Here is a 12,462-nt window from a genome sequence, read left to right as displayed (position 1 = left end):
TTAGGCCCCTTAGTGCCAATTGGGCATCGTTTAAATGCCACGGCCTACCTGAGCATTGTTTCTGACCATGTCCATCCCTTTATGACCACCATGTACCCATCCTCTGATGGCTACTTCCAGCAGGATAATGCACCATGTCACAAAGGTCGAATCATTTCAAATTGGTTTCTTGAACATGACAATGAGTTCACTGTACTAAACTGGCCCCCACAGTCACCAGATCTCAACCCAATAGAGCATCTTTGGGATGTGGTGGAACGGGAGCTTCGTGCCCTGGATGTGCATCCCACAAATTTCCATCAACTGCAAGATGCTATCCTATCAATATGGGCCAACATTTCTAAAGAATGCTTTCAGCACCTTGTTGAATCAATGCCACGTAGAATTAAGGCAGTTCTGAAGGCGAAAGGGGGTCAAACACAGTATTAGTATGGTGTTCCTAATAATCCTTTAGGTGAGTGTATATATATATATATATATATAAGAAGTGTACTTCAGTCTGATCAGAGCTGGTGATGAGATCATGTTCAGGATTCATATTGCCAGTCATTATTATTGTTGTCATTTAGCTGACGCTCTTATCCAGGGCGACTTATATTTGTACCCATTTATACAGCTGGGCATTTTACTGGAGCAATCTAAGTGAAGTACCTTGCTCAAGGGTACAACAGCACTGCCCCACTCGGGATTCGAACAACCTTCCAGTCATGAGTCCAGAGCCCTAACCATTACTCCACAGTGATGCCTAATTCAAACTCAGAGTGGAGCTGATGTGCTTGCTGTGTTTGGACAGCGCGCTGTAAAGCACCTATGAAGTGAGAGCACCAAGTGTGTGAGACAGGGCTGGAGTTTAACACAATTCTACTATCAGAAGGCAATTCTAGACTGTTTTAGCATAACTGCACAGAAAGCTGGCTTGGTGGTTCTTACTTCCAATGTATTCGAGCACCACATAGTTTAGAACAGTGGTTCCCAACCCTGGTCTTGGAGGACCTCTACCCTGCTGGTTTTTGTTCCAACCGAGCTTGCAATTACTTAAATGAACCCTTAATTGAACTAATAATTTCCAAAATCAGAGCCTTTTAATGATTTTAAACAGTAGGGGTATTAAATTAAGTATAGAATTGTATAAAGAAGGGTAGAGGGTCTGCCAGGACCAGGGTTGTGAACCCCTGATTTAAAGCACCTTATAAATCATGCAGGGCTAAGGTATCCTTCAAGCACAAGGATGAAACCCTTTATATTTCTATGAAAAGAAGAGCTGTTTATTAATTGTCCGTGGCTAACTGTAGCAAATCATTTTGAAGGCGGCGATCTAGTGCAGATGAGTTAATTCATTACATTTCTTTCCGGAGGCTAAGAGACACCCAAGAAGAATTAGATACTTATCAGACTTATTTAATTTTAATTGATGGGGGAATTATCAAATTATATTTAGCGGAGCTGTAAACTCACTCTGAGCATAGAATATTACCCACTTAACTTACATTCTCCCACCTTCCCCACAATAGAGCTTGTGTTCTACACACGGTATCAACTTTATTACATATTACATATAGATATTGTATTCATATACATGTGCGTGGTTTTCTATCCAGAGCATGATGTCAGCGTGGGGGCTGGGAGCTGCAATGGGGGGACTCCTCTCAGTGCCCCCTCCTGCCCCGTCACTCAGTTCACTTTCAGACGGCCTTAGTCGCTCTCTCCCTGGGGCGTGAGGGTGAGGCTGTTGAGCTGCCAGGGCAGGGGCAGCTCATGCTGGAAGCGGGACGGGTGTTTCTCCCTGGGGTCCTGCACCCCCACCTTGCACAAGACCCTCTGCCCAGGGAGGGGGTCGTGACTCATGGGCGGAGGGGTAAGCCTGGGCAGGGTAACGGAGCGGGTTTGGCCATGGTACAGCAACAAAGGTGCCCCTTTCTGAGCCCTGGGGGAGCGGAAGCCATAGAGGGAGGTGAGTTTGTATAGGTTGGCCCTCCAGTTCCTGGGGTCCCTGTCTGGCCCTGGCTCCACCTTGCTCCCCCAGCTGAAATCAGGGGGGTCCCCTTCTGGAATGGAGAGGCAGGGTCCTGCCTGGCTGCTCAGTAGAGAGGGGCCCTGGCTACTCAGGGAGGCCACCCTGGAGTACCAGGGGGTGGGCAGTGGGATAGGCTTCAGTACCCTCCTGCCCAACTCCACCTCCTTCATTGGTTTGATCAGGTTCTTCTGGAGCTGCTGCTGAGGCCGGGCCTTCTTGACATAGACCTGCAGGACAGGGAAATATTTCCTGCCCAGCTTCCCCGCCTGCCCGCACCCACGCAGGGGCCTCTGCTTCTGCACAGGGACAGCCTCACCCTCTCTGTCTGCTGCTTCTGCATGGCGGAGAGAGAGAGATATTACAGCCCATTGGGGTTTTTAAGGTAATAGTGGCAATAACACCTTTGAACTATCCCACCAGCTCACTTAAAGCACTTACAACATTGGAATAAAATGCAGCCCCCGCTGAATTAAACAGTATACTATGCAGAAGGGTGATGCCATTCCATGGGTGGTGGGGGGCAACACTTAAATAATATGGTTTCAATTTGGACAATAAAATGAACTAACATTTACATACGTAATTGAGTGCAGTCTATATTAATGTTCTGTGGTTAGTGGTCACTATTATTTCAGTGGGAGAGGGCATTTCACAAGAACATTGAAAGGAAATGACCCACCCTGGTCTGTGGGATGGAGCAGGCAACCGGCATGTTAAATAATAACAGTAAATTAATAACCAATGACTAAAATATGTAATTGAATGCATTTCTACATTACAGTTCTGCAGTTGCAGTGGTCAAAGGGGGAGGGGGCGTTGCAGCATGCTGACCAGAAATGATCCATGATCCATTTAATTTAATTGTACATTACATTCCTGTAGTTGCACTGGTCATGAATTTGGCAGCGGAAGAGGATATTTTTTGCACACTAACTGGAAATGACCAATGGCATTCCGGGGGGTGGGCAATAATTAAGTAATGCAGTTGCACTATCATCGATAATTCATAGCCCTAAGCTTTAATTTGGCGTTTTATATATTGTACTGTAAATTGAAATGCTGTAGGTGAAGGGTCACTCATTTCTCCATGGGATGGGGCGATTTCAGCACACTGACTCAGGCAGTTCCGGGGAGGAAGGGAGTGGTCAACAGTTAAATTCTGTAGTTAAAGTGCTGTAGTTAGAGCGGTCACTCCATTTTCTGCGGAAGAGGGTGATTGGGCGCAGTGGTAATGTCGGGGCAACAGTTAGTTAATTAACATGTTTAACGCTGGAAGCAGTGCAGAATTGATCCATTACATTTGCGGTAGCACGGCAATAGTTAATTCATAGCTTCAACATCAACAATACATTAATTGCCTACATCTTGAATTTGTTATTTAATTGTTAATTTGAGTAAGGGACATAAAGGCCTCTGTATAGTTATTTTGTCAAATGTTTGGTCACACTAAATGCAGGGGTGCAAATCACATGCTGTCCCCTCAGTTTGAAAAGTAATGGTAATGATGACTTTCAATTTGTTAGATACGGGACATTTGAAGTTTGGTGATGGGCATCTACACTCACCTAAAGGATTATTAGGAACACCATACTAATACTGTGTTTGACCCCCTTTCGCCTTCAGAACTGCCTTAATTCTATGTGGCATTGATTCAACAAGGTGCTGAAAGCATTCTTTAGAAATGTTGGCCCATATTGATAGGATAGCATCTTGCAGTTGATGGAGATTTGTGGGATGCACATCCAGGGCACGAAGCTCCCGTTCCACCACATCCCAAAGATGCTCTATTGGGTTGAGATCTGGTGACTGTGGGGGCCAGTTTAGTACAGTGAACTCATTGTCATGTTCAAGAAACCAATTTGAAATGATTCGACCTTTGTGACATGGTGCATTATCCTGCTGGAAGTAGCCATCAGAGGATGGGTACATCGTGGTCATAAAGGGATGGACATGGTCAGAAACAATGCTCAGGTCTGCCGTGGCATTTAAATGATGCCCAATTGGCACTAAGGGGCCTAAAGTGTGCCAAGAAAACATCCCCCACACCATTACACCACCACCACCAGCCTGCACAGTGGTAACAAGGCATGATGGATCCATGTTCTCATTCTGTTTACGCCAAATTCTGACTCTACCATCTGAATGTCTCAACAGAAATCGAGACTCATCAGACCAGGCAACATTTTTCCAGTCTTCAACTGTCCAATTTTGGTGAGCTTGTGCAAATTGTAGCCTCTTTTTCCTATTTGTAGTGGAGATGAGTGGTACCCGGTGGGGTCTTCTGCTGTTGTAGCCCATCCGCCTCAAGGTTGTACGTGTTGTGGCTTCACAAATGCTTTGCTGCATACCTCGGTTGTAACGAGTGGTTATTTCAGTCAAAGTTGCTCTTCTATCAGCTTGAATCAGTTGGCCCATTCTCCTCTGACCTCTAGCATCAACAAGGCATTTTCGCCCCCAGGACTGACGCATACTGGATGTTTTTCCCTTTTCACACCATTCTTTGTAAACCCTAGAAATGGTTGTGCATGAAAATCCCAGTAACTGAGCAGATGTGAAATACTCAGACTGGCCCGTCTGGCACCAACAACCATGCCACGCTCAAAATTGCTTAAATCACCTTTCTTTCCCATTCAGACATTCAGTTTGAAGTTCAGGAGATTGTCTTGACCAGGACCACACCCCTAAATGCATTGAAGCAACTGCCATGTGATTGGTTGGTTAGATAATTGCATTAATGAGAAATTGAACAGGTGTTCCTAATAATCCTTTAGGTGAGTGTATATTCTCGGATAATTCACCTAAAACAACATAAAAAAGAAATACCAAGATCGACTGGGAATATTATACTAGAAATCTTATAAGCAGTCACATTTTGGATTTTCATATGGGTTTTCCTGATTGGCTCCCGGACACTGAAACAGAAAGTGCCTAACTACAGTCTAAGCATATTGACAACTATAATAATTTAAATTTTAAAATAATTTAAAAGATATTGACAAAACATACAATTATCCTTTAGTATGGATTCCACATTTTCTTTTCTTTTATGTTTTATTTAAGCAACTCAGTCAATCAGCACATACACAGCTGTTTTCCTCAAACTGTTGTTAAACATTTATCCTTCTCATATTTGTTAAATAAATAAAACACTAAAAAGGCCATGTAGTGTCTTATTAAAATAAGAAAAAGTGAGAGGGGCTTCTCCGTCTCGGGGGCCCTGTGAATTGCTTAGTCTGCTTATGCCTAGTGCTGACTCTAGCTATATGTCTTATACTTTTTCTTCTGCTCCCAGGCAAATACAAGCTAATGAGACCTATCATTTCATCAGGCAGGCTGTCTTCATCAGATCGACAAGCTATCCAACCAGAAGGCAAATGCTCTCGCAGACACAATGGCCACGAAAAACAATGCAGACGGGGGGAAGAGCCCCTGCCTGCACCACTATCACACAACACTGTCACAGAGAGAGAGAGACAGGGGTGCGTTCAGGGAATCAATACACAGCACTGAGTACACAGTCAGTCAGTCAGTCAGGCTGTGGATTTGCTCTGTGCTACCTGAGGCCCAATCCTGGCTGTCTGTTTTCTGCCAGTCTGCAGGGGGGTGTGACTGGTCTGGGGAGGGGGTGCCTGTGTCCAGGTCCAGCTGCTGGGTCAAGCAGTCCTGTACCCTCTGAAGGAGCTGTGAGGAGACCTGGGAGCTGGGCACGTAAAGGAGAGGCGTCGGGGCATGACACTGTTCTTCTAAACCAGGACTCCCCAGTCGTGGTCCCGGAGGGCTGTACTCCAGATCTCTGTAGATCAGTAGGTTCTTTTATTATTTGGCATATACCTTTTTCCAAGGTGATTCACATGAATTAAAGTCGTCAATAGACAATGTTCTACATGCACACTATATCACTCTTGTGGTCTGTACTCACAGGGAGCTCTGCATCCCCTCCAGCTGGCGCAGCAGCTGGCTCTTCTCTGTGATCTGGAACCATTTCTGCAGGAGCGCCCTGGCTAGCCTGTCCACTGCAGGGCTGGGGTCCATCAGGGCCTGGGCCAGCTGTGGCAAGGTTTCTAGGGAGAGCAGGGTGAGTTGGTCCAGGCTCCTCCAGCCCTCCAGGCGCTTCCAGTTGGGCTCCTCCAGTCTGGTGTGGCCCAGCAAGCCCCTCTGGATGGTGTCCCGGAGTGCTGGTGGGATGCTGTAGGTATGCATGATGTTCAGCAAGGCCTCCTCACACTGCTGGTACACCTGAGAGGAGGACAGGGCCATGGTGTCCAGCAGGGTCTGGATCACGTTCTCCTGGTCGACTACCCTGGGTTTCTTGGCGAGCCACATGCTGTTGGAGATCTGGGTGAGCAAATCTATCTCTGTTGAGTCGCCTCCTGAGCTCTGACCCTCTCCCAGCTCTTGGCCTCCAAGGTCTGAAGTCTGGATGTTGGGTGTACTCTGCTGCTGTATGGTGTCCTCCAACACTGCCTCCTGCTCCGCCTGGAGAGAGGCCCGTCTCTCTGGCTCTGGAGTGACTCCTGAAAGAGAACAGCAGCCGTTTCATTTAATCCACTGGCCTTTGACTTTCAATTTGTTAGATATGGGACATTTGATGTTTGGTGATGGGCAGCTTTCTAGCTATATTCTCAGATAATTCACATAAAACAACACAAAAAACAAATACCAAGGTCGATTGGGAATATTATACTAGAAATCTTATAAGCAGTCACATTTTGGATTTTCATATGGGTTTTCCTGATTGGCTCCAGGACACTGAAGAAGAAAGTGCCTAACTACAGTCTAAGCATATTGACAACTATAATAATTTAAATTTTAAAATAATTTAAAAGCTATTGACAAAACATGCAATTATCAATTAGTATGAATTCCACGTTTTCTTTTCTTTTATGTTTTATTTAAGCAATTATTGTTGGTTTTGTCCAAGTTCACAACTCAGCCAATCAGCACATACACAGCTGTTTTCCTCAAACAGCACTGAGTACACAGTCAGTCAGTCAGTCAGGCTGTGGATTTGCTCTGTGCTACCTGAGGCCCAATCCTGGCTGTCTGTTTTCTGCCAGTCTGCAGGGGTGTGTGACTGGTCTGGGGAGGGGGTTCCTGTGTCCAGGTCCAGATGCTGGGTCAGGCAGTCCTGTACCCTCTGAAGGAGCTGTGAGGAGACCTGGGAGCTGGGCACGTAAAGGAGAGGTGTCAGGGCATGACACTGTTCTTCTAAACCAGGACTCTACATGCACACTATATCACTCTTGTGGTCTGTACTCACAGGGAACTCTGCATCCCCTCCAGCTGGCGCAGCAGCTGGCTCTTCTCTGTGATCTGGAACCATTTCTGCAGGAGCGCCTTGGCTAGCCTGTCCACTGCAGGGCTGGGGTCCATCAGGGCCTGGGCCAGCTGCGGCAGGGTTTCTGGGGAGAGCAGGGTGAGTTGGTCCAGGCTCCTCCAGCCCTCCAGGCGCTTCCAGATGGGCTCCTCCAGTCTGGTGTGGCCCAGCAAGCCCCTCTGGATGGTGTCCCAGTGTTCTGGTGGTATGCTGTAGGTATGCATGATGTTCAGCAAGGCCTCCTCACACTGCTGGTACACCTGAGAAGAGGACAGGGCCATGGTGTCCAGCAGCGCCCGGATCATGTTCTCCCAGTCAAGTACCCTGGGTTTCTTGGCGAGCCACAGGCTGTTGGCGATCTGGGTGAGCAAATCTATCTCTGTTGAGTCGCCTCCTGAGCTCTGACCCTCTTCCACCTTTCTCCACTTGGTGTCTCCATCCAGTAAGAAGTTGTATGAGCTCTGGGAGTGGACCTTTCTTGAGGAACGGGGCAGCTTTTCCAAACTCTGGATGAAAAACATTTTGTCTGCGCTGTCCTGATCATTGTTGACCCCCTCCTGCTGCCCCCAGGCCCTTATCACAGAGTTGGGGATGTAGCCATCAGCAATGGGCAACAGCTGGAGAACCTGGCCCAGGTCTACAGTCTGGGTGTTGGGTGCACTCTGCTGCTGCATGGTGTCCTCCAACACTGCCTCCTCCTTCGCCTGGAGAGAGGCCTGTCTCTCTGGCTCTAGAGGGACTCCTGAAAGAGAACAGCGGCCATTTAATTTAAATTCACTGGCCTTTGAAATGAGCATTCAGTTTCTTCAAAGCAATGTCTGAAACAACAGGCATGTGTTTACAGGTTGGGGTACTGATCCAATGGGCACTAGGAAATTGGGGATTCACAAAGTGTGACACAGATAATAAAAATTGTATTTTGTTTTCTTGAAACCTTTTAAAGGTGAAAATTGTGTCAAAAGTACGTTGGCTCGTTGAGGACCAAGAAGTTGTGTTGTAATGAAGTTCGCGACAGTTTCAGGATCACTTCAATTATTGAAAGGCATAAAACAATGTGTCTGCATTAGCCTTGTTGAAAATAAATCCAAATGTGTTGACACTGCACTGCCCCAGTCTCAGCACTGCCTCATGAAAATGACATCACTTCCACTTTCTCTGATAGCGAGAGGTAACGTTAAAGAGAGGTAATTTATCTCATGATCACAACAAAACAACTAGTTATGTCATGATCACGAGATAACTACGAGCCACCGTAAAAAAGCCAGGGTTGCTTTGACAGAAAAAAAAAATCAAATAATCCATTGTTTAGTTGTAACCAGAATATGAGAAGCTCCCACTCTCTTATTAATTGTCTCCTCTCAAAGTGCCCTGGGACTTTTAAAAGCTGCCCCAAAATGGATATGAATCTAATTAAACTTTTTTCATTTAGGCTTATATTGTTGCTCTATTACCAGGAGGCATTGTGAGGGTACAAATTCAATACAGCCATTAGAAACTGGGTGGGTATGTAAGTATTGTATGTATTTTTTTGGTTGCTGTATAACTGCAACTGCTGCCCCCTGCTCCCCTAGTTATTTAGTCTAAGGAAACCTTTAAAAAGTCCTCTCAGGAGTTCTGGTTGTGGAATGCTTGGTACAGTGTCTGAGTAGAAACCAGATCTTATGTAATTACATCTGTGTTTGTTATATATATATATATATATATATATATATATATATATATATATATATATATATATACACACACACACAGTACTGTGCAAAAGTTTTAGGCAGGTCTGAAAAAATGCTGTAAAATAAGAATGCTTTCAAAAATAGACATGTTAATAGATTATATTTATCAATAAACTAAATGCAAAGTGAGTGAACAAAAGAAAAATCTAAATCAAACCCATATTTGGTGTGACCACCCTTTGCCTTCAAAACAGCATCAATTCTTCTAGGTACACTTGCTTGTCAGGGATTTTGAAGGCATATAGTCAGGTGAATGATTAAACAATTATACCAAACAGGTGCTAATGATCAACAATTCAATATGTAGGTTGAAACACAATCATTAACTGAAATGGAAACAGCTGTGTAGGAGGAATAAAACTGGGTGAGGAACAGCCAAACTCAGCTACCAAGGTGAGGTTGCTGAAGACAGTTTACTGTCAAAAGTCAAGACAAGACAAGACAAGACTAGACTGAGCACAGCAACAAGACACAAGGTAGTTAAACTGCACCAGCAAGGTCTCTCCCAGGCAGACAGGGGTTTCCAGATGTGCTGTCCAAGCTCTTTTGAAGAAGCACAAAGAAACAGGCAACATTGAGGACCGTAGATGCAGTGGTCGGCCAAGGAAACTTACTGCAGCAGATGAAAGACACCTCATGCTTACTTCCCTTCACAATCGGAAGATGTCCAGAAGTGCCATCAGCTCAGAATTGGCAGAAAACAGTGGGACCCTGGTACACCCAGGAGAAGTCTGGTTAGAAGTGACCTTCATGGAAGACTTGCGGCCAAAAAGCCATACCTCCGACATGGCAACAAGGCCAAGTGACTCAACTATGCATGAAAACACAGGAACTGGGGTGCAGAAAAAAGGCAGCAGGTGCTCTGGACTAATGAGTCAAAATTTGAAGCGGTACATGAATGTGTGTCTGGAGGCAAAAGTGAAGCATGGTGGAGGTTCCTTGCAAGTCTGGGGCTGCATTTCTTCAAATGGAGTTGGGGATTTGGTCAGAATGAATGGTATCCTCAATGCTGAGAAGTACAGGCAGATACTTATCCATCATGCAATACCATCCGGGAGGCAACCATATTAATTCTGCAGCATAACAACGACCCCAAACTTACAGCAACAGTCATGAAGAACTATCTGCAGCATAAAGAAGAACAAGGAGTCATGGAAATTATGGTATGGCCCCACAGAGCCCTGATCTCAACTTCATCGAGTCTGTCTGGGATTACATGAAGAGAGAGAAGCAACTGAGGCTGCCTAAATCCACAGAACTGTGGTTAGTTCTCCAAGATGTTTGGGCCAACCTACCTGCCGAGTTCCTTCAAAAACTGTGTGCAAGTGTACCTAGAAGAATTGATGCTGTTTTGAAGGCAAAGGGTGGTCACACCAAATATGGATTTGATGTAGATTTTTCTTTTGTTCACTCACTTTGCATTTAGTTTATTGATAAATATAATCTATTAACATGTCTATTTTTGAAAGCATTCTTATTTTACAGCATTTTTTCACACCTGCCTAAAACCTTTGCACAGTATTGTATATCTAAGGACAGTGTGCGTGTGGGGTCTGGTATGGGTTATATGAGAAATCAAGAGCATGTGTTGACACCAGTTGATCGAGTGTAATTCCAAAGTGCTGCCTGCCAATAACTTGAGTCAACATTACCCCTACTGTGAGCACTGTACTCAGCATGCATGTGAGCACATTGAAACACTTCACAGGGCAGTCATACACTAGCTAATCGTACATTTAAACGGATCAAATTGACAAGGTGTTCCTGTTTATGTTAATGAGATTAATTGAATCATAAAAATGTTTTCCCTCTTCAGGCAAGTTTTTAATCAAGGCAATCTCACCTGAAACTGAGTCCTCCTTCCCTTCACCTGCTTTGACAAAGGCTGGCTGCAGTGCCTCCGTCTCCCTCTGCCTCCACTGGACCAGTCTGACAATACTGGCTGGTCTCACAGGTGTGGTGCTCATGCAGGGGGCGATGGCCTCAGGGCTGGGCTGCTGCTCCTTGTCCTCCTTTAGGAGGTCCAAGTGGTACCTGGGAATGAAGACCAGCTCACAGCAGGTGTCAGGAGGGCCTAGCTGGAATGGCAGGGGGGCTTCTGTGGCATCGTCCTGCAAGTCCAGGAACAGCAGGGCGCTCAGGAAGTGTGGTGGCAGGAAGTGGACACTGAGGATGAGGTAGGTGTGGCCGTGGAAGTTAGCCAGCAGGTCACCCCGGGGGTTGGCAAAGCAGACGTGGCTCAGCGGCTCCCCTAGGCTGATCTCTGCCAGCAATTTAGCATCCGAGTCCCACACTTCAATCATCCCCTGGGGCCCTGCTGTCACAATCACCCCCAGGGAGGCGCAGTAATCCAGGGATGTGATCTCGGGAGTCTGGGGCCTCTCGGCCTGGGCACAGCCCCCTGTCAAGCTGAAAAACATCAGGGTGCTGTCCTGAGACACCGCGCACACCTGCCCTGGGAGCAGCTGTGTGAGAAGCAGCGGCTGGGAGCAGGGGATGCGTGCCATGGGCAGCAGGTGCACTAGGTGCTCTCTCTGGCGGACCGCCCACACGCTGAGCTGCTGGTCTGTGCCATAGCAGCACAGTTGGGCCTGATCCCCCTCCCCCAACACACAGCTGCTCATCTGCAGGATGGCGCCATTGTGGGCCTTCTGAGACGGAACGCTCTGCTTCTGGGGTGACAGCAGGCCGATCTTGCCATTCTTGTGGCCACCAAAGATCAGGCAGGGAGGGCAGGCCGAGAGGGGGCCCAGGGTCACAGCCTCCAGACACAGCACCCCATCATCCCACTCCCTGGATGTCACCAAGAAGTGTTTGGCTGGGCATGGACAGCGGGAGGTGTCCAGCACCAAGACATGAGGGGACCCCGTGGCCACAAACAGCTCCTCCCTTCTCAGGTCGTAGGCGTAGTCCAGGGCCTCCTCCAGCAGTAGGAAGGGCCAGGAGAGGAGCAGCATCTCCCCCGTCACAGGGGACAGCAGGCAGGCAATGCCATCCTGCGTGATCACCAGCAGCCTGGCCCGGCCTGGCCCGGCCTGCACCCGGGAGATCCTGCGCAGGGGCCAGCCAGTGGCATTGAAGAGGCTGCAGATGCTGCACAGTTTCCAGATGGAGAAGGCGCAGGGACCCTGGAGCAGGACCCGGTCATTGCCAAGCTGGCACATCCGTTGCAGCCCTGCCTCGTCCACAAAAAGCTTATGCAGCAGTTCCCCGGAGTAGCTCCACTCCTTCAGCCAGCCATCCGCTGAGACCGTGAGGTAACTGTGGCCGGCCAGGCACAACGCCAGGTCGGTCACACCCCGGGAGTGGGCCCTGAATTCCTGCAGCAGGCTGTGTGTGTCTCGGCTCCACACCTGCACATGACCTGCAGAGTCTCCAGTGTACAGGTACCGCTGCAC

The sequence above is a fragment of the Amia ocellicauda genome, chromosome 5, assembly GCF_036373705.1.
Source record: "Amia ocellicauda isolate fAmiCal2 chromosome 5, fAmiCal2.hap1, whole genome shotgun sequence".
In the NCBI taxonomy this organism is placed as follows: domain Eukaryota; kingdom Metazoa; phylum Chordata; class Actinopteri; order Amiiformes; family Amiidae; genus Amia; species Amia ocellicauda.
This window is presented reverse-complemented; position numbering follows the sequence as displayed.